The sequence below is a fragment of the Podarcis erhardii genome, assembly GCF_964252035.2.
Source record: "Podarcis erhardii genome assembly, chromosome: 10".
NCBI classification, from domain to species: domain Eukaryota; kingdom Metazoa; phylum Chordata; class Lepidosauria; order Squamata; family Lacertidae; genus Podarcis; species Podarcis erhardii.
In genome coordinates, this window is record NC_138500.1 from 16106148 (window position 1) to 16127631 (window position 21484).

A 21484-nucleotide genomic window follows, 5' to 3' on the forward strand; every position below is an offset into this window, starting at 1 on the left:
GGTCGGCAACGTGCAGCCCATGGGCCGGATGTGGCCCACAAAGACTGTTTTACCTGCCCACGAGCTGCCCGCAAACCGAGCCACCAGCGCAGAACGGTGTGGGGATTCGCCGAGTGACGCCAGAAATGGCATCTGTGCACGCACAGATACCAGAAATCACATCTACGCATATCCAGATGCTGAAAATCGCTTCTGCGCAGGCGCGATTTTCAGTGTCTGGGCATGCGCAGAAGCTATTTCCGGCATCGCGGACATGCCTAGACGTGATTTCCGGCATCATGCTGCACCAGTCCGGCCCACAGACGATCTCCATGGGAGTGATCCGGCTCATGGCCAGCAAACCTTGCCAACCCCTGATCTGGGCTATGATACTGCCCTTGAATCCCTGAGGCAAAGGCTTTGGGACATTTCACATAGCGACCTGCGATCTCGATCTCATGTAATCTGTGGCCCGGTAGCAGCAGGAATCCAATATAGGTACGACTTTCATATATCCTCATATTTTAGGAACCTGTCTGTACCAACCTATTGGCATTTATTTACCAAAGCCAGACTAAATGTATTTCCTTCGGAAGTGCTAAATGTTAGACTGAGAGGCATCCCTTATCAGAATAGGCTTTGTTTATGTTCTCAGGACGTTGATTGCTTGAAGCATGTCTTACCGCATTGTGGGCAGTACGAGCAAGCAAGAGACCAAGTGATCAAACCCCTACTGGCAAATCTGCCGGGAAAAATCTGAAGCCTCCCATATTCAATATATTTTGGATGACAGCTCTAATGATATTACACTGGCCATGGCAAAGTTTCTTCAAGAAGTCAAAGGAAACAAAGATCATCAAGCTCAAGACAAAACAAAATGACTGCCTCAGTTTCTCTCTCTAGCTGTAACTACTAGCCTGTAATTTTCTGCATGTGAACAAGGGACAAATGGGAGGTGGGTGTTTTGGGTCAGCCCAAAACTGTCAAATAGAAGCAATCTGCAAATGTTTCCAAAAGTGTCCCAAATCTCTTAAAATAAGTTGCAGGGTTTTTGTTTTGGCACTGTTCAGAATCTAAATGAAAATTGTGAGAGTTTGGGCTAAGCTCTGGTGTTTGCAGAATATTGATCCAAACAGTGGGGATTTCTAATTATCCTGTTTGGTCTGGTCTTGAAGCTCTCAATGGCTTACTTCAGCAGCTTCCCATCACCTCTAGTGAGGTCATAACAGATAAATTCACAGTAAGCAGGGACACGTCCACTGAAGCACCGTCCTATCTAGTAAAGTCAGTATCTGGAGCATGTAGCTTGGTGTGGCAAGGAACAGCCACATCTAAGTAAGCCTTATTAGGACCATGGACAGCTCCCAGTGAACTCCAGAGGCTGTACAGTGTTTCTCTCCCCTATGGCAAATATGGGGTGGGTGTTGCTTCAGCAAAGAGCTGAAATCTGAAGTCAGAAAGATCTGTTCTACGGTTACCCACACCTCCCTGGAAGAGTTTTCTGTGTTCCTTAAGGGGCCTTTGTCCATTTCTGGAGAGAAACACTGAGGGTTTGTCTTCAGACACTGAGAATAGCCTCATTCTTGGGCTAGGAAGGCATGGTAGGAGATGATGAAGGTTCCCTGTGTGAGAGGCAGCCTGTATGTGTTCTTCATTTGGGTCTTGGGCAGCCCAGGAGCCCAGGTTCAGCGGTCTTGACACTAATTAATGCTAGAATATGGAGAGGTTACTCAACTTCATTATATCTCATTTTTTGAATCACTATCTTTTCACCTTCTGACAGTTAATGGGACTCTGACACCAAATTGCTGACATCTTGGGTGAAACCAAAGAGATTTTAAAGCAGTAAAGGAGGATTTAACTCAAATAATCACACTTAAATTATAGGTAACTCGATATCAGCAACTTCCTTGTACTGCCTATAAACCATGGTTCCATTTTTTTAATGGCCTGCCTATATAAAATCTTAATTGATTTTGCCCTGATTATAAAAGGAAAGCAAGATTAAAGGGAATAATCTAATACAGTCTGAAAACTGCATCCATTTTTGTTAAACAGCTTGGATTATATCAAGGCCACTGCAACATTTTAGAACGATTTCTTTGACATTCTGATCAATAAAAGTGAGACCTCAGACAGATTGTTACATTGCAGAACTATTTTTGTCATTCAGCATTTAAATACTTTCCCAACAGGAATATAATTGTAATACCAAGTGTATTTCTGTATTTCCTTCCATGTCAAAGAGGGAAACTTTCAGAACCTAATACTTTATGGATACCCACAAGAAACAATGAAGTGCTACTTTAGCAGAAAGCAAAGTGAGGTAAAAAGAATAAGTTTCACCACATTTACACTGGTGATTTGGGTTCTGCCAGACACCCTTCAGATTTAATATTTTAAAAGTAACATGTTCAATGCAAATCACTCAGGGGTAGGAGTGGGGAACCCACTCAGCCCATGAACCCATGAACATTTGTTTCATTGCTCTTCCTTGTTCCTTTGTTCCCCTGGTGGCGGCTGCTTTGATGTGATTTTGTGAGCACCCATGGTTAGGGATGGAGGATATGTCGGTGTATCTGCATATTAAAGCAAACCAACCTAATTTTGCAGTCCTAGACTTATACACAACTTGGAATGCAGCTTTCAGATTACATACTTTTCTGAATTTTGCCATGCAGTTAGGGATGTGGGAAAAATTCAGTTCAGTTCACACTTAAAGCCAAACCTACCTAATTCACAGTTCTCACAATAATACATAAACCAAAACATCAACAATATTTGAAATTTGCAGTTTTCTGAATTTTGCAATGCATTTCTTCAGCCAAGGAACATGTACAAAAATGCATATACTAGGGTAAAGTGCGCATATAAATGCATATATTAGTAGCAATTGAACTTACTCCCAGGTAAATGTGTAAAGGACTGTAGCTTTTCCACAGTGGGACTAGGTTTGAGGGGAATGAGGAGCCTGGAACTCAGGATCATGGAGCAAGTCAGAAGTAATCAGAACCAAATGGGGGGGGGGAATCATAGAGAACTTTGGGAGACCCTAACTAGCAAGTCTTAACCAGACAGGAAACCCTGCTGATTCATGTTTAGCAGCTGAACAAAAAACATAAATACTCACATTTGTTTTGATAATTTGAAAAAAAAACAACCACATATGGCTCAAGCTAACCTAAAATATTATACACATCACAGATTCTAACAGAGCAAACTTCAGCATGTATCCAAGTAAGTAAATATTTGAATTTGATTTGTGAACTTCAGAGGAGGGAAACACTACTTCTATTTTATTCTATTTTTAAAAAATAAGATGCACTGTCTCCCAAAAGTCTGACTAAGACACAAAATACAACTTTCAAACACTAAGGAAAACCATGTGGTTTCAAACCCTCACCAAGATTCAGGGTGGGGTGAAGACAGCAAGGGAGGGGGGAGAGAATAACAAGTCTGTCCATCTTGAGTGAATTCCAGAAGTGCAACATTGCGTTCATATGGTAAATAAAGATGTTAGCAGTTTACTCTTCTTTTGACAAGTAACACATTGTTTTCAAATATCAAGACCAAATGTTGGCAATCGTCATAGATATGCACGTCAAACAGGTGCCCATGAGATATGTTTGCCAAATTTAAGTATATACTAAGTATAGGGAGAATATTTCCGGCGTGGTGGCTTCAGAAATGATACTAGAACATTTATGAGGCACCACGGGGATGTCACTTTGCTACATCCCATGCCACCATTGCAGCTGGCTAGACAAGGAATTGCAGGCAGTTCAAGCTGATGTGAATATACAGCTCATCTAGTCCAGCATCTCACATCTGCAGCAGTGGACAACCAAATGCCCATGGGAAGCCTGTAAAGAGAACCTGAGCACAACATGGACTCAAAAACTCCCAATCCTGGCATTTCATTTGCCATGAAAAGTTTGAACATAGAAAGCAGGTGTCCCCAAACTAAGGCCTGCAGGCTGGATAAGGCCCGAGGGACTCGTTTATCCAGCCTGAGGCGACCCCTGCTGCCCACTCTTACCAGCGCTGCTGGGTCAGAGGGGCACCAGAAATAGCTTGTGCACATGTGCAAGCATTATTTGCGCATGCACAAGCGTTATTTCTGGTGCACATCCAGATTAGAGGAGGCCCGTGCACATGTGCACAAGCTATTTCTGGTGCTCCTCCAACCCAGAAGTGCACCAGAAATACTGTGAGAGCACGCGTATGGGCACACACTCCCCTGCCCTCCAGCCCACCATGCGATTGGCACTGGAGACACCGGCCCGAGGCACGGTAAGTTTGCTGACCCCTGATATAAAGGCTCAACTGTGTGGTCATAGGTTAGAGGCAAGCTGAGCTAGGAATGAGAAAGACAAGCCAAAAATTTGGATTAGCGCCATACCAGTGCCATCGCCTGCATTTTCTTACCCCTCGATTCTCCTTCAATTAATGAGAAAAGAGCATGCTTTTGAAAATTATCAAAAGGCAGATTTCTCTGAAATTCTCATGGACGGGGCGTGGGGGAGGGGATTTGTTGCACCTTCCTCACTTGAGAGGTGTCTGTGAGTGTCCTTTCATTCTGCAAATTATCACGAAGGAGGCACTAGCGTGGGCATTCTGCCACTTCTTTGGTAGTAAAACAGAGAGTAATTTGTCACACCAGGTCAAGATGTGAGGGGAGAAAGCTCAAGTGGGTTTGGTAAAGGGCCCAAGTTGAATCCCTGCCATCTCAAGGTAGGATGAGTAAAGACCATCAGCTCAAACCCTAAAGAACCACTGCCAGATGGTTTAGAACAAAATGTATGGGGAAACCACCCAACTAGGAAAATTAGCCAACAAACTTGAACTAGCATGGGGACAAACAAAAAAAGGAGGATGCCTTCAACCCGGTGTGGTGAAGACAATGAAATATTCCCTGCCCCATGACCATACAAATCAATATGGCTAACCTGACATCACATCCCCCACCCCACCCTCACATACAAACAAATCACACTGCAACCAACTGAACACAACCAACCAGACCCTGGACCCTCCAATCTCTTGCAATGCCAATAAAAACAGTGGTACCTCGGGTTAAGAACTTAATTCATTCCCAAGGTCTGTTCATAACCTGAAACTGTTCTTAACCTGAGATACCACTTTAGCTAATGGGGTCTCCCACCGCCGCACAATTTCTGTTCTCATCCTGAAGCAAAGTTCTCAACCCAAGGTACTATTTCTGGGTTAGCGGAGTCTGTAACCTGAAGCATCTGTAACCCGAGGTACCACTGTATAACTAAAGGACCTACCCACAAGAAGCTGGCACAGAAAAAACCCCTGCACAAACACTATGCAATAGATTGAAAATATCATCATCCCCAACCTTCTCCCTCCCTCTTTCTCCCTCCTCTTTCCCCCAAAAGTCTAGGACAATAGTGTCTCATGTTGTTTAGTCGTTTAGTCATGTCCAACTCTTCGTGACCCCATGGACCAGAGCACGCCAGGCACTCCTGTCTTCCACTGCCTCCCGCAGTTTGGTCAGACTCATGTTTGTAGCTTCGAGAACACTGTCCAATCATCTCTTCCTCTGTCGTCCCCTTCTCCTTGTGCCCTCCATCTTTCCCAACATCAGGGTCTTTTCCAGGGAGTCTGGAAAACAAGATGAATTTTGTGGTTTGAGGACCCGACCCCCGCAAAGTGGAATGAATACACAAGGACACGTGATATAAGGTTAATGGGCAAGAAAAGGCCACAACTTTATTGATTACAGCAGTGAGAAAAGGTATTGGCTTAGGCATTGGATGTCAAAACAAGGGGGTTTATTCACCAGTAGGTGGAGCCTGTTGATGCTAATCCAACTATAGGCTCTCCCCTGATGTCACCGAGGGTCATGCCATGGCCTCCCGCCAAGCAGGCATCAGACAGAGTACACGACCGCCAGATTCCTTTAACGGAATACCCCAAAAATTGAAGGCATAGGCGGTGGCCACACCTAGCCCTTTGACACACCACAACACATTATTCCAATGCCTAACCTACCCACCAATACCACAAAGTTGTGACGATTGCTACGAGGTAGGCGAAAAAACCAAAAAGCCTAATGCCAAATGGACAAATTCCTACCAGGCCCCCTGGACAACCAGGGCGACCACCCTAAAGTCCATAGCAAGGCCAAGGAACTAAGACCCTGAGCTCAAAGGGAGTGGAGGGTGGGTGACTCGCGACGAGACGACGGAGAGGAGAATGAGGCCGAGGAGGAGCTGGCACCGCAGCAAAAGGATGCTGTAAACGCCCCCTCGGAGGCACCTGGTTGGGTGCCTGCCGAGGGGCGTGGGTGCCAGCCAGGTGAATGGAGGAGGCAGGGGCTAATGCCCCCTGCTAGGGGCGGAGCTCGGGCTCCCGCCCACAACCACTCCCCTCTCTTCCAGGGAGGAGAGTCTTTAACAGGGAGAAATGTAAAGTATTGCACTTGGGCAAAAAAAATGAGAGGCACAAATACAAGATGGGTGACACCTGGCTTGAGAGCAGTACATGTGAAAAGGATCTAGGAGTCTTGGTTGACCACAAACTTGACATGAGCCAACAGTGTGACGCGGCAGCTTAAAAAGCCAATGCAATTCTGGGCTGCATCAATAGGAGTATAGCATCTAGATCAAGGGAAGTAATAGTGCCACTGTATTCTGCTCTGGTCAGACCTCACCTGGAGTACTGTGTCCAGTTCTGGGCACCACAGTTCAAGAAGGACACTGACAAACTGGAACGTGTCCAGAGGAGGGCAACCAAAATGGTCAAAGGCCTGGAAACGATGCCTTATGAGGAACGGCTAAGGGAGCTGGGCATGTTTAGCCTGGAGAAGAGGAGGTTAAGGGGTGATATGATAGCCATGTTCAAATATATAAAAGGATGTCACATAGAGGAGGGAGAAAGGTTGTTTTCTGCTGCTCCAGAGAAGCGGACACGGAGCAATGGCTCCAAACTACAAGAAAGAAGATTCCACCTAAACATTAGGAAGAACTTCCTGACAGTAAGAGCTGTTCGACAGTGGAATTTGCTGCCAAGGAGTCTCCTTCTTTGGAGGTCTTTAAGCAGAGGCTTGATAACCATATGTCAGGAGTGCTCTGATGGTGTTTCCTGCTTGGCAGGGGGTTGGACTCGATGGCCCTTGTGGTCTCTTCCAACTCTATGATTCTATGATTCTATGATTCTATGATTCTATGATTCTCTTCTCATGAGGTGGCCAAAGTATTGGCTCATACTGAATGTAAACTATGAAAAAAGACTCTATGAATTGAAAGTGGGGAGACTATAATGTGCTTTCCCTTGTTTCTGACCTAATATGTGATTGCAAAAGCCCTCCTACCATACCTTTTCCACTTTTGTCTTGTGGGACGTTTCAGCTTTTATGTTTTTTACGTTTCAGCCCTCTAGATGTTATTGGACTCCAACTCCCCCCATCCCTGACCATGGGTGTTGCTGCCTGGGGTTGAAAGGAGCTGGTCATACAACATCTAGAATGCTGTAGGTTTTGCATTCCTGTGTGGTGGTCTCTTCAGGACCATATGCTTGGGTTTGGAGGAAAGAAATAAGCATCTCCTACTGCAATAAGCTGGTCAGGTTCTATGATCTCTTAGATGCAGTATTTTAACATTTCCTGAAGGTGTATTAGAAGAACTCTAATGTCATGCCCCTGTAATGGTGACCAGGTCTACAAAGTTAAACTTTGCCACTGGATTATGCCTCCTTTTGGCAATCAATTTTGTCCGGGTGGAAATCTGTGCAAATGGAGAAGCGGGGAGGAGGAAGTCTTTGAGAAATATATATATATATATATTAGTCCATCTATATTCAGCTGGAAGCCACATTCTCTACATCCTAGTTGTTTGGTTTATTTATTTCTGCCAACATTCAAGGAGATTTACTTCTGATTTTAATCTGACCACCCCAAGCCCCCCATCCTGAACCTGTGCACTGATTAAAAGTAAAGGCAGCACGTTATGAAACTCAGCAAATCTGTGATTCAAAAAAGGACACCTTACCAAGGGGTCAGTATTTTATATTAAGAGGAAAAGTCAGAAATCAGGGAAGAAATGCTACTCTTGGAGTAAAGAGATTCTATTGCTCTGAAAGCCAACATTAATAATTCATTTCTTTATAGAATTCTCTACTCTTGGCTCTGCGCAGGTATAATAGTTTGAAAGACCTTCTACAGTAGGCGAAATATTAAGCTTTCTCTACCTCCAACAAATTTTAAAGCAATCCACCTTGATGTGACAGGCAGCCCTCTGGCTTGAAGACAGGAAACTTTGAGTGCCCGGGACAAAAATTAATCTTTATGAAATAGGGCATGAGAATAAAGTTGCCGATCCTTCTTTCGTCAGTTCCAAAGCACAACCATCTAAGGAGTGTGAATCTGAGATGTCCCATTTCCGCAGAGGACTGGGTATCCCTCCCCCCAGTTGCTCCTCTATGAGGTCTTCTGCATGCGCTCAGTCTGATCCAACAGGGTGAGTGTAGGGGCTCCCATCTGCACATGAACAGAAGCTTCATTCTCTTCAATGAAGAGAATGGTGTTGCCCTCCTGATGTTGCTGAACTACAACTCCCATTATCCCCTGCCACTGGGCATGACATCACGTAGAACCCTCCCTACCAACTGCATTTCTATTGTATGGGCCTGCCTGTCAGCAATACAGCTCTGTGGCCTTAACCCCTCACATGCTGACTAGCAAGAATCTGCACTGTTGAATTTGGCTGCTAATCTGCCACACAGGCCCCTCTGTCTGGCTCATGGGACTTTCCCATTGGGACTGGAGGGGCGGAAGGCAAGGAGCCCAACAATATGTGGAGCCAGAACCAGTGACAGGCAGGATCCACTCATTCTGGCTTTGTCCCCCATCACCCTCCATGTTGAGTCCTGCAAGGAACAACACTGAGACTATGGAAGACGAAGCTGACAGGCAGTGCTGCCCCCTGGACTGGAGGCAAAGAGGCAAGGGCCAATTGACGGTAGACTGAGGTTGGTGGGGCAGCACCCCTTTTGCCCTAATGGACAAGCCTCCACTGCCTCAATCCATAAACCCTCTCCCCAAGCCACGTCACTCACTGACTCTGCTTTGCACTCTCCCTGAATGATTTTTGCTAGAGTGGAAGCCAATCATACTTCTTGCTGGCCTGGATGGAGGATTCAGAAGGGTGTCTGATTGGGTGAAAAATGTAGCCTACTGCACTTTCACAGTGGGATCAGGTGTTAAACAGGGTTGTGTTATTGCCCCAACTCTAGTCATTATTTTCATTGTCATGATCCTACGCTTTGTCGAAGGGAAACTCCCCACCAAAGTAGAAATCATATATTGAATAGATGGAAAGCTCTTCAATCTGAGCAGGCTGAAAGCAAAGAGTAAGGTTACCTTAACTTCCATCATAGAGCTTCAGTATGCTGATGACAACATAATGTGTACACGCTCAGAGGATGACCTCCAAACCATCCTAAATATCTTCGCAGACGCTTATGAAAAGCTTGGCCTATCGCTCAATATCCCAAAAACCAACAAGTACAAAATAACCCCTCTGCAGCGCCGCAAATCCAACTCAATGGTAGAACATTGGAAAATGTCAATCCTACCTAGGCAGTTATCTTTCCACAAGGGCCGACATTGATGCCGAAATCCAGCATCTCCTGAGCTCTGCGAGTACGGCTTTCTCCCAATTGAAGTGCAGAGTGTTTGAGGACCAGGACATTCTCAGGGAAATCAAAACGCTTGTTTACAAAGCTATTGTGCTACCAACCTTACTGTATGCTTGTGAAACATGGACCACTTATAAACGCCATCTCCAACTCCTCGAAAGATTTAATCAATAGTGTCTCTGAAAATTTGTACACATCACTTGGAAAGACAGGCAGACTAATACCAGTGTACTGGAAGAAGCAAAGATAACCAGTGTTGAAGCAATGATTCTTCAACATCAACTTTGTTGGACTGGTCATGTTGTGCAGATGCCTGATTATCGTCTTCCAAAGCAACTACTCTATTCCAAACTTGAAAATGGAAAGCGTAATCCTGGTGGTCAACAAAAGAGGTTTAAAGACTGCCTCAAGGCAAATTTTTAAAAATGTAGTATAAACACCAACAATTGGGAAACACTTGCCTACGAGTGCTCCAATTGGAGAACAGCCTTTACCAAAGGTGTTGTGGGCTTTGAAGACACTCAAACTCAGGACGCAAGGGAGAAACATGCTAAGAGGAAGGCATGCTTGGCAAATCCACACCATGATCAACTCCCCCACCCCCGGAAACCAAAGTCCCCACTGTGGAAGGACGTGTGGATCCAGAACTGGCCTCCACAGTCACTTACGGACTCATTGTTAAAACCGTGTTTATGGAAGACAGTCTTACTCGGCTATGAGTGATCGCCAAAGAGAAGAGAAGAGACTGCACTTTCTGTTGCTCTGTCCACTTTTGACTCTGATCTTGCACACCATAGGCTTGCCCAAATGGTTGCTCGAAAGGAAATGCGCCCATCAAGCTGGTAAACATGTCCTCATCCCTGTTATGGGGCGAAGCTTTTGCCATCCATCTTGAGCTACTGATAACTCAAGTCCTCTGCTTCTGCCAAGCTCCCTCCAACATTCTTCTAATGCATCTAAAAAACAAACAAACTGCTTTTTTAACCCCGTGTTCGGGTGCTTGGATGAATGTAGCTAGCCTCCTTGACAATGAACACTTAAGCCAAACCAACACACATTATTTATTCCCTTCTCAGAACATCTGAAAAGAATCTGTGCATTGGCTCCCAGAAGGAGTTGAGACATCATCTGATTCTTCTCCCTCTCCACTGATCATTAATCAGCCATCGCACAGTCTCAAGCAATCGTGTTGTGTTTGTTACAAAATTAAATGACCCGGCACCTTTTGTCCATGCCAGAAGGTACAGCTGTTAAGCAGGATTCTTTTTCCCATTAGAAGACTGAAATGTAACAAATACAGCCTGACCTTGAGCTGAAAAGAAAGATGTATGCAGAGGAGAGGGGAAAGGTCCCTTCCTAACAAAGGCGGAGATATTTCATAATTCAATTACCATCTCATTCAAAATGACTGTTATACAAAATCCAGAAGTCATTCAAATTATAGAAGTTCTAGAAAGGTTAGGCTTCTTCCTGCAAATGCATTCTTCACTTTTCTCATTGAGGAAAGATGTATTGCAGGGACCGTATAAATTAGGGACGTAATGGCAATGCATGATATGTATATGAGTCCTTTGAACAAAGGGACATGCAGTATTCACTCTTTCCATTTTTCACAATTATCCTGCACTACTTGACATAAGGACACCTCTGTGGGTGGCTAAGAACATAGTAGAGCTTGCTGGATCAAACCAGTGGCCCACCTAGGCTTTGGATATGATGCAGAGTTATTCCAAAGCATGGGGAGATATGCTTTGGCGGGGAGATATGAGGGGATGTGGGTGGCACTGTGGTCTAAACCACTGAGCCTCTTTTGCTTGCTGATCAGAAGCTTGGCGGTTTGAATCCCTGCAACGGGGTGAGCTCCCGTTGCTCTGTCCCAGCTCCTGCCAACCTAGAAGTTCAAAACCACGCCAGTAGATAAATAGGGAAGGTAAAAGGCATTTCTGTGCGCTCTGGTTTCTGTCATGGTGTTCTGTTGCACCACAAGCAGTTTAGCCATGCTGGCCACGTGACCCAGAAAGCTGTCTGTGGACAAACACCAGCTCCCTTGGCCAGAAAGCGAGATGAGTGCCACAACCCCATAGTCGCCTTTGACTGGACTTAACCATCCATGGGTCCTTTACCTTCTTTTTATGTTCATCTCCTGACTTCAGAAGCGATGTGGAAGCATGTTAGGAGAAAATATGAGTCATTCATGCTTCCACTCTGTGTCACACCCAAGGCTGTCCAGTAGATCATAGGTCTGTCAGCCAATGTATTTCCCCCACTAAATACAGCACAGGCTCCTGGCTCCCCTCCCCCCTGCCCACATTCCTTTATCTAGGAGAAACCATGCAGATGCCCACATTAAAAGTCTTCCCATGGGGCTGTTGGTGGTTTGAGCCCACTCAGGGATAGCTCTGGGCAGGATTCCTGCATTGCAAGGAGTTGAGCTAGATGATCATCTGGGTCCCTTCCAACTCTACAATTCTATGATTCTATGGCATGACTGTCTTACCTGATGAGATGCTGCTCATAAGACCTTCTGCCACAGACCACCTTCCCTGTGAGCTTTGAGCCTAGCTGAGAAAGAGCAGCCAAAAGAGCCAATGGGCTCCAGTACAGTGGTTTTGGGAGTATGGGTCTCAGCAGATGCCTGGTGAAGCCTGATGAATCCAGCCCTGTAGCCTGTAGCCAACATAGTGCAGTCCTCTCTATGTGCTTTGGACTACAACTCCCATCATCCCATCATCCCATCATCAACTCCCACTGGCCATGTTGGGTGATGGGATTTGTAGTCCAAAACATCTGTAGGTCACCATGTTGGCTCCACCTGTTGCAAAGTATTCTGTAACAGGACTACACGTTCATCACTGACCACATCGTAGATCTTATTCATTTTTGTAATGTCAGCTAGGTACATGATGCTTTCAAGAGTAACATGTGTAAAATGGGAATCTATATAGATAATGCAATACATGAATGAATAAATAAATAAAATACTTTTTAGAAAACTGGATGTACCGCTCTAGCTTTCACAGGCCTACAAGAGTTACTATATGTTTGCAACATAGTTCAACAGAACAATGAAATAAATGATTGGACAGCAAAGCAGAGCATTTTGATGGAATAATCCAGTATGAAGCAAATATGAGGTAACCATCAGCAATTGGTACACACAGTGGGGGAGCAGGCATTGTTCATATTACTGAATATTAAAGTATTATATTAACTATTTAAAAGGTACAGTTGGGTGGTACAATTGCCCCACGGTGTTCATACAGAAAAGCTCAGAAATGTATCTTGTGTTACTGCAGAACCAGCAATCAGAAACCAAACAGATCAGCAGGTAAAACTTCTAATGAGGACAGTGGAAGGCTACCCATTTATTTATTTTTCAGAAGCAGTATTTAAGATTGTAAGACAAGCCTCATGCAGGAAAAGGGAAAACAAATGAACCAATGACATGGTTCTGTACTGGGTTCGCTTCAGACCAGTGAAAACAACAGCCATGATCAGGAACATGCTTCATGATCTCTTGATCAATAGGACTAGTGTTCAGAAACATTTGCTCAGAGATGTGTCCCTCTAAGTTCAATGGAATTTTATCCCTGAATATAGCTGCAATCCTAATCATGCTTAATAGCAACTCAGCCCTGTTGAATTAAGTGGTATGGTTATGAGTAACCACGTGCAGGATATATGTTTAGCAGCTCAACAATATAACCAATTACCTAGAATTCTGATAGCCATCTGTTGGAGAGGCTTTGGCCCTGGTTACCCTGCGTTGAGCAAAGAGTTGCACGATGGCCTACAAGCAGTGGAAGCTGGTCCATTAGCACAAGTGGGGCACTGCCCCACTAACCTCTGCCTGCCCATAGCCAACCCCCACCTGCCTTCCTGCTTACTTACAACCAATCAGGGAGTGGCTGTGCCTGTCATGGCTCTGGCACCACCTTCTTTCTCCCTATCTTCCGCACCAGCCAACACTGCCTATGAGACTCCAGATCTATGATTCTATTACTGCCATTGATTTACATGAAAATTGGGCACTCTTAACTTTTTAGAAGTATTAAAAGTATACTAAGACCTTTGGCAATGGGCACGCCCTTGTCAAAATAATTCAGAATGTAAAGCAGACCTGCATGGCCAAGCTAAACGCAGCCCCAGCATTTCCTGTTGCCTGTCTGGTGCCCACTACTCCCTGGCAGGCAATCCAGGTTTATCAAGTCCCAGAAAGGCCATAACAGACATTGAGTTGCATTTGGCTTAGAGGGTCACAAATTGTTCAGATTGCTCAGCAACAAGAGAGCTACAGAGATCAGGCAAATGTTCAGAATTCAGATGCAAAACCATAGACTGCTGGGATCTTGTTTAATGCCCACAGAGTATGTCCTTTGCACTCATAAGTTCCCACCTTCAATCTCCACCATAGGAGCCAACTCCTAGGGGTCAAGGTCCCTTTGCCGCCCCCAATAAAATATTTGAGGGGGGCTGCCCTACCACATTAATGGGCACTGCCATTCAAATGATGCGTGCATTATGTGTCTTGTGATTGATTGTGTGGGGTGGGGTTTACCTGCCCCCCAATATTTTATTCAAGTTGGCACCCCTAATCTCTACCATCTCCAGTTAAAGACACCCTTAAGCCAGGCATGAAAAATATCTCTCTTAGGCTCTGGAGAGCCAACTAGAGTAGATAATACTGACCAAGAGAGGTCAATGTCCAATATTAGGCAGCTTTATATATTAAGATGAGAGATTCTAAATTCCCATTGGGGCACCAAGCTTCATAGGTGAGTCTGGAACCATGAATCCAGGCCAATTTATCCCTTCCTGTATTTTACCCACAGTTCTGCTGGCTTTTAAGAAATTACTCATTCCTATTCTAGGTCTTCACAGCTCTTCTATGAATAGAGATTGACCAATGTACCCATTTTGGATTCCCTCCACTTTTCATTTTGTTTCCTCCAGTCTTTCATTCAGTTCACCACATTTCTGCATCAGATTAAAAAATAAAAATAAAAATTGTCCGCAATTTAATCTAATCTTCACATTTGTGCAAGCAATTCTCCCTAATCAAATGCATTTTGGGACATTATTTTCACTTATATATGCATTTTTGTGCACATTCCCCCCTATTATACACTTTTTTGTATATATTGTTTGGTTAGAGAACTGCGTCATAAAATTAGGAAAAGTGCAAATTTTGAAGAACAGCTGTGCTTCAATTCACATACTGTTCCAGGAAATCTGAATTAGGTAGGTTCCCATTGAAATGTGAATGGGACCGGACTTCCGGGTTGGCGCCTCCGGCAATGGCAGAGTTCCTCCGATCGGGAGGAATTTGCTCCGTGGAAATCAGGGTCTGACCACCACTGCGAAGGCGGAGACCCACTAAAATCACAGGCGGAAGAAGCCTGTGAACATGGGATTCGGCTGGCACCTTTTGTGCCTCCCCTACTCATGGGGAGACCCAGTTTCGGGGATCTGGAGCGACGTGGGGTGAGTGGCGCGGTGGTTCGAACTGACTGCTTTTTTCACGGAGCGAAGCCGCATTGCTGTTGCTGGAGAGCGCTGACTTTTTCCTGTGGACAATTTGACTTTAAACAACTACCCGTGAGTAGAACGGAAAATTGGATTTACAAAAGTCTTAATTTGGTACCGAAACGGGAAGGTTTCAAACAGGAAGTTCGCCTTCCCCTTTTGTAAATAGATTGAAGCAAAGAAGCTGCAAGCTAAGGTCTTGGAAAGCCTTATGTAAAGGATTAAACTTCCATCGATTAAAATCATTAAACCCCCCTTGGAAGCAGGAGAAGAGGGGGGAAGTTTTGGGTCGTGTAAGCCTGCAGGAGAGAGTGATAAAAATTAAATTACCACTGCTCTGAACCTGGAAACGGGCTGCCAGTAGATTGAAGTTTTGGGAGAGTTCATTGTCTGTGAATAAAACATGTTGACAGTTAGTTAAATAAGAGAAATATATTGTTTCCATTGTCCTCTTCTGCGTTTTAAAAGGAGGAAAAGTAACTGAAAATTGAAACTAACTTTACTTTTTGAACTGTGCTTGAAAGGATTGATACAAGTAGAGACTGTTTCCCTCTAGAGGGAGCTTTGGAAACTGTTACAAGAGTGGAGCTGGGGAATCTCCAGCTGCAGGATAAGAACTGTGAGAATCAGGGATTGACCTTGGACCATTTAAGAATGTCGACAGGAGAAGCCTTAGTGACTGCATTATGTAAGATAAGCTATTTGTTGGAACAGCTTCACAAGAAGACCGATGTTATGACTACTAAAATTGATAACTTGGGACAAAAAGCGATTAATTTGGGACAAAAAGTGAGCACCAATACAGAAATTATTCAGGATTTGGTACAGGAATCTATTTCAGCAGACCAAATTGTGGAGAAGGAGAAGGAGAAAGTTGTTGTTGTCAAACCTAAAGTAATACAAGTGGGAGCCTCAGCCTTACAGAGACAAATTGAGGACTATAAGTTGAGGCCTTTTATGATTGATTCTAGAAAAAGTCAGATTTTGAGGATCGGAGCCCGGCCTGGACTGGAGAAGGAAAGCTGGAAAGATCCCTCCATGCAGGGATTAACTGAATTTTGGGACATGGACTTGGGTCAGGAGGAGACTGGAGTTCTGGGGGCCTTTGGATTTGGAGGAATCTTGAAACATGTCCTGAAATACTTTATGGATCTTAGCTTTAACTATGGAAATCTGGCTGACCTGTCGAGGAGGAATAAAAATATTGTTGGGTCGGAGTTTTCCCAAGATCTGCTCTATAGCATCAAAGAATATGAAGAAGACCTGCAGAAGGGACTTGGAAAAGAGTTAAGAGCCTCGGACATAAGATCTCTAGGTTGATGGACTGTATGGAGTTGACGGAAGTGACTGGCAGAGTCCGAGACCGGGGAGAGGAGATGGTGGAAGAGAATTGGAAAATTTAAAGTCTGTATATAGAAATACTGTAAAATTAATGAGTGATAGAAAAATGTTGGAATGAAATTTTATGGCCTTAGTAGAAATGTTATAAGGAGTTAAGCTTAAATATGTATATTAGTTTTAATGGAAATAAGATTAAAAATATGTTAAGACATTTATATGACAGAAAATAGAGAAAGATGGAAAGGAATTGCTGAAACAATTAATAGAAGTGGAATACAAAAAGGGAGGTGAGAGGAGGTCGATGAAACAAGGGAATGAAAGATAGAGTATGGAAAAGGTATAATGTATGTTTTTAAATTGTTTTTGTTTTGTTTTGTTTTGTTTATTGTGTTTAGTTTAATGTGTTAAGGTTGTGTTTTGTATTGTTTATATATTGTTCTGTATTGTTTTCTCTCTTTTTTGTTTTCTTTCTCCTGTCTTTTTTCTTTTCTTTCTTTTTTGTAAGCTTTAAAAGTAATAAATATTATTTTTTTTAAAAAGAAATGTGAATGGGACCAACTTTCTCATTCCTTACCTATGGGTACTTTTCAAATCACTTGCATCTCTGTGGTTCCCAAACAAGCCTGGTTTGGAAGGAATCTAAAACTTGTCTTGGCCTATTGTTCCACAACATCATGCCAATGACTCACATTTCTCCACTATATATCCAGGATAATCTTTTATGTGCCTTATATGTGCTTATGTTTACTATCACATTTTAAAGTAATACAAAGCTAATCCGGGAGGATTACAGGACCTCAGTGTGGAATCAATTCCCTAAAAAGGGGAGAAAGAGAAGATACTAAATACCCTGGCATTTCTCATTTTATATTCCCACAGTGGGATTTTCAGAAGTTCTCAGTCATAGCCAAAAATCTATTGCTTCTGAAACCTGTCCAATGGAGTTAAATGGGAGCAATTTTGAAGGATACTGCTGTAATCCTCCCCCAAATCCAACCTCTAAATTCTAGGACCAGTATACTGGCAGAACATTCTTACTGAAGGAAAATTCTGATTGAAGTCCAGGAGAATTTTATTAAGTTTGAATGAGGTTGGCACATACATTATCTTTGTGATGTGGTTGTCACTGCAAAGCCACTCTCCTGTAGAAAGCTCCTATGCACCGTTGGTCATGTTCTGATCTTTGGAGTCATCTGAATCACATGAATAACTGGTCCTACTCATGCATGCCCTTAAAGACAGTCTGGAAGATTCCAGTGATTCTAGGCACAGATGCTAAGATTTTTGACCAGAGACAGCTATACTGGCTAAAGGTTTGCTTTGGGGGCTCAGTTCAAAGGTCTTTCTTTAGATCTTTAAAGCTCTAAACAACCTGAGACAACAATATCTCGAGAATCACCAGCCTTCATATGAACCTGACCAATAACTTTATTGCTCTTCAAGCTCTCCTTTATGTCCCACCCCCACCACCATCACAAATCCAGTGGGCCTTTTTGGTGGTGGCCCCCATCATGCGGATTAGCCTCCCAAAGTCAAGTCCCCACCTTAGACAGGCAAAGAAAACAATTTTATTAAATCAATCAATTGCTAATTATTGCTATACAGGTGTTTTTATGCTGCTATTGCTCTTTGAACGATTTTAGGCTGTGATTCAATGGCCCCTTGGACTGGAGCTCCAACTCCTCACCAGTGAGAACAAGAATCTGCTTATGTTGTGGTTCAAAGCACAGGTGTGCAACCAATGCCCCTTCCATTTGCCTGCTCTTCAGAACAAAGGCACATCAAATTGATGGGCAAACGTTTCACTTAGTGCTACAAAAATCTTGAAGTACATTTGCTGCTTTGAAATGTGGACAATCTCTTTGTGCCTTTTTAATAGCAGTAAGCCAGCAAAAAAAGTGTTTGCTGCCTCCGTACCTATGCTGCATTCCTTTCCTGGTCCCTTCAATCGGTCACCCTCTTTCCTAGTTTACTGCAGCAAGCAAACCACTTCAGATCAAGGAGGAGTGTCAGCTAAAGGACCTAAGGAGGCAAGAGGCAAGTGGCAGAATGGTAGCAATCTCAACTGCACTGGTACCACAGAAGGTACAGGGAGGTCACTCAGGTCACAAGGGAAGAGTCGTAGCTGGGTGGTAGAGCATATACTATGTATGCAAAAGGTCCCTGGTTCAATACTTGTCATCTTGAGGTAGGGCTGGGAAAGATTCCTGCCTGAAATCCTGCAGAGTTGCTGCCAGTCAATATCAAGGTTACTGAGCAAGATGGATTGATGGTCTGGTTCAGTGTAAGGCAGCTTCCTAGGCTCCTAACCCTACTTACAAATGCGATTGCCCCAAGGTTTGCTGTCATGTGAGTAGGAGTTCCAGGAGGAAAAGAGCCCAATTTGAACTGGTATTTCATGGCCAGATGGAGGGATGCTGTAGCATGTTGCTACAACCCCACAATGCAATTACTGCAAGCTCTGGTAACTTCATTACCAACAATCTACTGCCTGAGATGTTTGTTTTTCTTCCTTGCCCAGGAAATTGTGTGTGTGTGCGCGCGTGCGTGTGTGTGTGTGTGTGTGCATGTGTAGATGGAGAATACTAAATCACAAACATTTAAAATGTCAGAATGATTGGCCGGATCTTACAGAAGTTCCACCTCTTCCAGCGTTATGGAGACTCTCTTCACTTTGCCACACCCTGCTCTTGTCTTAAAGAAACATCAGAACCAGCCTTTAAATAGCTTGTAATTGGTTCTTTCTTTTTTCAGATAGTGCACCTCAAGCATGGGGAAGGGCCATGGTTCAGTGGTAGAGCATCTCTTTTGTATGTGGATGGTCCCATGTTAAATCCCTAGCATCTCCAGGTATGGGAGGGAAAGATCTCTCATGGAAATCTTGGATGGACCAATGGTCTGACTCAGAATAAAGTAGCTTCATAAGCCCCTATATACAAACCTTCCATTCATACCTGCAGTTAATCACATGAGCCAGTAATTCATGGATCCCAATGAAGACAATTCCCGTGGTCTCTTGAAGCTCCAAAATGTATCACAGTGACCACAGAAAGGGGCAGGTCTAAGATCCTTGGTCATAGTCTGAAAGCACACAGTGCAACAGCCTAGTTTAAGCTAAGCAGACTTGGGTCTTGACATTGTTTGGATGGGGGGCTGCCTGGGAAAATCGTATGAACATGAATGGCTTTGAGCTCCACAGAAAACAGGTGGGACATATGTTTTAAAATTATTCATATTCCAGGCTCTCCTGTTAACACTGTTCATGCTAAGGGTGAATAAACAAGGCATAAGCCAGTTCTAGCACAAACTTCTTGACCATGAACACAGTCAAGATTTGTTTATATCAGATACATGCATTGTCTAAGCACCTTTATCAAGATCTTTTGAAAAGAGGCATGGCCAAGAGGTTTATGTCCTTTCACAATATAATATAAAGTGTGTGTGTGTGTGTGTGTGTGTGTGTGTGTGCACAGAAAGATGTTTTAATCATGATTTTTGAACAAGGAGGGGGGAAAAGAATCCTGTAAAAGTAACATTCAGGGTCCTTGACTCTTTGTTCCAACAGGCACTGAATTGAGCTTCAAAACTGTGTTTGCAAATCAACATATACGTATGGAGACTGCACTGAACAGAAACTAATGAAATTCCAAGGTGCTCTGGGATGCCTGTTTTATTCTGATCAGTGGTAGATTGCACTATTGACCAAGTGTCAGCCATAGAGCGATACAATGATTGAATAAAAGTGGATACATAATCGGAGGGGAGAACTTTGCCACAACCAGGCTTGTTGCTTTTCTCCTAATACCAAAGGACACACTATTTTTTTTTTCTTATTTCTTACAAAAAGTTTGGTACCCCCTTTTTTCCCTTTCCTTCCCCCTTTGTTCACTTTTAAAACATACATACATATATAATCCCCGCTCCTCTCTTCCCTTTGTGGATTCTCCCCTTGCCAACCCAGCCCCCTTGATGGCTTCCTCAGATAAAATAATGCAAGGTTCCTCCGCCGGAGATGCTGATGAAATATTTGAGGCCCCGATATTAATCTGTTATCAGTTGTGTAGGTGTGAAATGTGATGAAGATGACAGAGACTCCTGCTCAGCCGGCCTAAAGTAATTTGCACCAAAGATATTTAGATCTGTCTTTGGACACTGCAGATCAGTTATTGCAGGAGGGGGAGAGCCTGTGGGGAGCCTACCTTAAAACATATTTCAAATGCCAGGGGAACCGCATGAAAATTGGGTAATGAATGAAATTCTGATTGCAGAAAAATCACTTAGGAATGTGACTGATGCGGCTCGCTGATGTTCTATATGCAAAGCTGAAACCTGAGATGCTTAATGGCATACACCTTTGTCCTGTGGGTTCTGCAGTGCATTCAGTTTTGCACTTGCCACCAATTCCTTCCATATTAGAGAAGATACCAAGACTGATAACAGCATTCCTCGCTAAAAAACATTGAGCTGTCATAATAGCTGAACAGGTCTGTGCCATGGGTGCTGTACCATCTATGGCTTAAAGTGGACCTGGAAACAAGCAGATCTCCAGTAGCATTCCTCTGAGCTGATCAGTAAATCATCAGCATAAGAACCTACCAGGCCTAGGGATCCACCTAACCCTGTATTTCTATAACAGGGATGGGGGCATGTGGCCTTCCAAATGTTGTTGGACTACAACTCCCATCATCTCAGACCATTAGCTGCACTGGCTGGGGCTGATGGGAGATGGAGTCCAGCAACATCTGGATGGCCACAGGTTCTCCATACCAGAGTCTCTCTAGGATCTCTGAAAGGACCAAGTATGCCACCATGCACCCATGATTGAAGGGGCTTTGCTGCACCACATGTGCGAGTGACATGGACACACCACATGATGTGTTGATGTCATGTGCATATATCACATGGCATGCTGATGTTTTGTGTACTGGCCACAGGGCATGGTGCACAGACTGTGGGATTAAGGTGAGCTTGC

At 43.9% G+C, this 21484-nt stretch overlaps 1 long non-coding RNA gene across 9 annotated transcripts in view; it reads right to left on the reverse strand.

The window, feature by feature from the left end:
* Positions 1-21484, reverse strand: part of LOC309352037 — a 101281-nt gene that overhangs the window by 47184 nt on the left and 32613 nt on the right. The window contains exons 4-6 of one of the 9 annotated variants that reach the window (XR_014161044.1): positions 19467-19593; positions 18430-18534; positions 14249-14622 (exon numbers count right to left, since the gene is read on the reverse strand). The exons of 4 other annotated variants lie outside the window; for them this stretch is intronic. This is a non-coding gene — a long non-coding RNA (uncharacterized lncRNA). Of the gene's footprint in view, positions 1-14248; positions 14623-18429; positions 18535-19466; positions 19594-21484 lie in introns of those variants that run through there. 4 more of the 9 variants (XR_014161045.1, XR_014161046.1, XR_014161047.1 and 1 more) reach the window with 4 other exon arrangements.